The sequence below is a fragment of the Rhinopithecus bieti genome, unplaced genomic scaffold, assembly GCF_001698545.2.
Source record: "Rhinopithecus bieti isolate Rb0 unplaced genomic scaffold, ASM169854v2 scaffold_13259, whole genome shotgun sequence".
NCBI classification, from domain to species: domain Eukaryota; kingdom Metazoa; phylum Chordata; class Mammalia; order Primates; family Cercopithecidae; genus Rhinopithecus; species Rhinopithecus bieti.
Genome location: NW_016807544.1, coordinates 3,212,715 through 3,218,091, shown reverse-complemented (window position 1 = coordinate 3,218,091; position 5,377 = coordinate 3,212,715). Strand labels below are relative to the sequence as shown.

General features: G+C 42.7%; 1 long non-coding RNA gene across 1 annotated transcript; it reads left to right on the top strand.

The window, feature by feature from the left end:
* Window positions 1-2,062: 2,062 nt before the first annotated feature.
* Window positions 2,063-4,786, top strand: LOC108536221 (uncharacterized). Its single transcript, XR_001887459.1, has 3 exons — window positions 2,063-2,230; window positions 3,025-3,196; window positions 4,457-4,786. It is a non-coding gene; the product is annotated as an uncharacterized LOC108536221 (long non-coding RNA).
* Window positions 4,787-5,377: the final 591 nt, after the last annotated feature.

Here is a 5,377-nt window from a genome sequence, read left to right as displayed (position 1 = left end):
TTTTTTTTTTTTTTTTTTTTTTTTTTTTTTTGGACAGAGTTTCGCTCTTGCTGCCCAGGCAGGAGTGCAATGGTGCTATCTTGGCTCACCGCAACCTCGGCCTCCCAGGTTTAAGTGATTCTTCTGCCTCAGCCTCCCGAGTAGCTGGGTTTACAGGCATGTGCAACCACGCCCAGCTAATTTTGTATTTTTAGTAGAGACGGGTTTTCTCCATGTTGGTCAGGCTGGTCTCGAACTCCCAACCTCAGGTGATCTGCCCGCCTCAGCCTCCCAAAGTGCCGGGATTACAGGCATGAGCCACCACGCCCAGCCTGGATCTTTGTATTTCTACAGTGTTTTTAGTTTAAGGATCATTTACACTTTAGGAGGTTTTTGTTTTTTCTGCCTTTCTTATGTAATAATTATGGGTGAGCCCTGAGAAATGACTCAAAGCCAAAATAATGGGGTTTTCTTGATTATAGTTCCTCATTTTTCCTGGCAACAGGCCAACCCTCAATATCCTCCACCTTTATAAGGAAGACAGCTTCAACCCAGCACTTAAGGGTCACTCCAGCCTCTTAGTGATCTTTCTTTCATGTTGCAAACTGGACTGTCTCTTCCAACTTTCTAATTGCAAAATTGCTCTTTATTTTTATTGGTTCTTACTACTTCCAAGCCAGGTGTGAAAACGTCTTCTTGGACACTCTTATCCCATCTGTAGGCAATGTGTAGATCCCTCTTTCTCTCATTCTTAGTTGAGGATTGACTCAGTAGACTGCACAATGATGACCATATTTTGAAAGGGACAAAGGTCACATAGCCAAGTCTCTGGTCATTCTCCCAGGCACAATCCCTTCTCTCTGGATTCTGGTTAGGGCCAGGCTCAGACTTTTGTGCATGTAGGAGGTGCTGCCATAATTAGCCCATTTTACTGGTTTTGGGAATACCCTTCTTGGTATAGGGCAGGCAGGAAATTAGACTGTGTTCTGGCTTTGGTGGTCATATTTTATGAACCCCAAATCTGGAATTGTGCTCTGGTGAGTATAGGGTGCTAATGGAAAAACTGAACAAAATATATGGAAATAAGGCCACCCTGGAAAAGTAACGAGTTCATAGTATTTCCTTCCAGTAGCTTGGAGAGAGTATCAAATATCACACGTTTATTAATAATTTTTTTTTCTTTTTTTTTTGAGACAGAGTCTCACTCTGTCTCCCAGGTTAGAGTGCAGTGGCGCCATCTCGGCTCACTGCAAGCTCCGCCTCCCGGGTTCACGCCATTCTCCTGCCTCAGCCTCCTGAGTAGCTGGGATTACAGGTGTCCGCCACCTCGCCCCGCTAATTTTTTTGTATTTTTAGTAGAGACAGGGTTTCACCGTGTCAGCCAGGATGGTCTCGATCTCCTGACCTCGTGATCCACCTGCCTCGGCCTCCCAAAGTGCTGGGATTACAGGCGTGAGCCACGGCGCCTGGCATTAGTTAACAATAACTAATGATTATTGAGCATTTATTACATGTCAGTGTCCTGAATTACGTATATTATTTCATTTACTCCTCATAAAAGGGTTCTTTCTAGGAGCTAGGGGAGAAAACCAGCCACTATATACTCAATAATAATATTAATGGTAATAATAGTTATATATAACAGTTATATATTACATAACATGCTGGCTCTGAATTGAACATATTCTCTAATTTGATTTTTGTATATTTAAAAACAAACACATATATTTCTTTTTTTTTTTTTTAAGAGATGGAGGAGTCTCACTATGTTGCCCAAGCTGGTCTCAAACCCCTGGCCTAAGTGAGCCTCCCGCCTCAGCCTCCCAAGTAGCTGCCGCCATGTAATCTCAAATTTAAATTTTAAACAAACCCTAGATATTATTATTATCTTAGAGTAGGCTGCTTCTAAAATAGCTCCGAATGATCCTCTTGCTGGTCTTTACATTCTTGTGTAATCTCGTTGAGTGTGGGCTGGACGTAATGACTTACTACTAACTCACAGGATGTGGCAACAGTGATGGGATGTCACATCTGTGATTGGATTACAAAAGACTATGCCTTCTGTTTTGCTATTACTCTCTCTGGTGAGCCCTCTTTCTTGCTCTTGCTTGCTTGCACTGATGCAGTAAGCTGCCATGTTGTGAGATGCTCTACGAAGACGTCCATGAGGCAGGGCACCGAGGAAGGCTTTTGGCCAACAGCTCCTGGGGAACCAAGGCTTTAGGAAGTGAGTCCTGCCAACAATAACCAGGTGAGTGAGGTAGGAAGCAGATCTGTTCCAGGTGAGCTTGAGATGACTGTGGTCTTATAAGAGACCCAAAGCCAGAGGGTTGACCCACAGAAACTGAGATGATAAATGTTGTTTTAAGCTACTGAGTTTTGGGTAATTTGTTATGCAAGACAAGATAGCTAATACATATCTCATTTTATAGATGAAGAAAATGAAGCTTTAGGGTGATGAATCAATGTTCCCCAAATTACACAGTTGGTAAATGGCAGAGCCAAAGCTTTTGGAACATATGAAGTTCTAGGTTCTAGGTTCTGAGTTTAAGTCTGCTTTCTCACGAGGTTCCAAGTCATTGGGACACTGCAGTTCTAGAAGAATTCTACTCTCTGAAATCCTTGGAGTGTAGCCATGTTTCCAGGAAACGCTTTGTGTGCATGTAGAACAGAGATGGACAAAAGTTTAAATGGTGCTAAGTGCTTTCAGTCGGTCCACTCCCTGCTGCAGAAGAATGGTTGATCCACCCATAGATCTGGTGATAGTAACCAGGAGCTCCAGTCAATAGCACAATGGCAGAACTGAGAGCTACAGTCCATCCATTTTTACAAGCACTCAAGCCATCTTACCCACAATATGTAAAGCAGGTGGAAGGGGGCATACAGTTTTCTTGAGGATGAAAATGAATGCATTTAGTAAGGAAAAGGCATAGTGTGGTATTTAAAAATTAAAAGAGCTCTGGAATCAGATAACAAATGGTTCTGCCTGAGAGACCAGAACACCTCCTTTCACTGATTTTTTTTTTCTTCCCATCCCTGAAACAGAGCCTTGAACTTTGAAACCACAGTGCCTTGTTCCAGTGTGGAAAGCAGTGCAGCACTTCCCTGTGGTGAAAGCACCCCAGCTTGAAAGGGTAAAAACACCTTCTCCCAGATAGTCTCCCTTTGTTTAGCCAGTGCTTTTTGCCAGTGGTCACCTTAAGGAAATCAAACGAAGGTATGCGCCTTGGTTGGCTGCATGAATCCGTCCTTCCTTGTCAGCTTTGCCCAGAGCAGCAGGCTTTGAGCTCTGGGAGGATTTCCAGGTGGCAGCAGAACAACGGTCCCATAGGCTGGAGCCTGGCACGCTTTCCCTTTTAACCAGTGGCAGAGTCTGCACTTTGCTGGTATAATTATGCAACCTGGTGTAAAGTCCACATGGGTGGCAGTAGGAGGTAGGCGAGGCAGGACAGTAAGCTGGCTCAGCACTCTCATTGGGCTTCTTGACTGTTTTTCTAGCTTTTCTTACCCTTTTCTCTCCTGCCCCCTCATCTCCTCCTCTTCCCTCCTTTTCCCTCCCTTTCTCTCTAATCCCTTCATCTTTGTCAGCCTCCACCCTCAGGGATCCCTAACTCAGGAAACTACGTCTTATCAAATATTTTGGCTTGCCTCCAACTGCTAGTGGCAGGCAACTCTGGCCCTTGTCTGCTATCTGAGTGATTTTCTTCTCCACCGGTTGTTTATTTCTCTAATCTAGTTGGAATTGGAATCGTGCGTAGAATCCAAAGGAAAAAAATCCAAAAGCAAAAAATGGATCCTTTCTCTAGTGAGACTGCCCCTGTGGGCTAAAATAGAAATGGAAGGAGACTTGGATTCTTCTCCCTTGAAAAGTGACATTATGAAAGAGCAGGAGAAACAGCACATTAGTATACAGGAAAGCCCAAGGCACACTGTATCACTCCTCAGATATTGGACATCTCTCTGAGTCCTCTGTTTTCTGCTTAATTGGGATTTATAAACGCTATTTTTGCCCCGAGGGTACCTGCCATTTTGGTCGTGCCCAAGTGGCTCTGAACAGATACCATCTGCAGGACCTCCACAGCCAGCCATGCAACATGAAGCTGCAGACTCCCAGACTCCAGTGTTCTTGCTTTCTGAGAGGGAGCCCTGAGAATGGTGGAGAAGCACAAAACACAGGAAAGAAAAGAGAAAAGCTGGATGGAGTAATTATATGATAGGGTTACCTTGTGCGCGTGAAAGCAAAATGTAGGATACAAGCAATAACCCCTCCAGTACTGCAATCTTTGATAACACAATAGCCTTCTGTTATTTCAAGGCACGTTCCTTAAAACCTTCCTTAAGGTTTTCCCACTTCTTACTGGGTTGTAACGTATTTATTTTATATGTCCTTTCTTAACTGATATTCACAAAGAACAGGAATGATAGATGTGTGTGTATGAGCAAAAGCGTTTATGCATGCTTTTTCTCTTTTTTTTAGCGTATGAAATAGCGGCTGACTTTTGTGACAATTTTCCACCTAGTTTTGTGATAGTAATTTTGCTGCGTTCCTAAACTTAGATGGCAAGTCCTCTTAGCAAGGCTGGCCTAATTCTATGTTCTCTACGGCACCTAGTCACTATGGCTGTGCAAGAGCCATTGTTACCCGAAGTACCATAATAAGGGTCATGCCCTCCTATGACGTTATTGTTTCCTATCTGTCAGGACATTAATTGTCTTCTAACTTGCTCTAAAATTGGTAGCACGGCACACTGCCAAGACTAGAGAGAAGCAAGCTGCTGGTGATATATTAAAAGACTGTGAAAAAGGACATACTGGTATTTGCTTTTTCTTGGGGCATCTTCACATTTGCATTACTTCATATGTTATGGGATGTTAGCTCAGGCTTGCCTTATGTCCTGGCGTCTTTCTTATCATGGTCAATGTCTGATCTTTCCTTCAACTGAATGATTCAGACATCTCTAAGTTATTTTGGCTTTTCCACTTTCCTTTCACAGGCTTTTTGTGAGTCATTGAATTGAATGGGAGGTTATTTCTAAATTGGAAGGTGAGGAAGAGAGGAGGGGGAGGAAAGTTCCGGAAAATAACTAGGAAAAGGCACTTTATTGTTATGTATAGTTACTGGAGGAATAATTTCTGCTTAGTTTGGTGATAGAAGTATGTACTTTATTTAAACTTGACTAAAATATAGGCTAGAAAATAGACAATATTTTCTGAATAATAAACCATACAGTTTTAGACTCCTTGTAGCTTGCTCTGCAAAGAACAAGGAGGTTAGTAAATAGAAGAAATATGAGACATAGAGTTAGCAGAAAGAAGAAAGGGACAAAGCACAAAATTTCCAAAGTCCACATCCTTGAGGGGAATGCCTCCTTGACAGTGTCTTTTTTTTTTTTTTTTT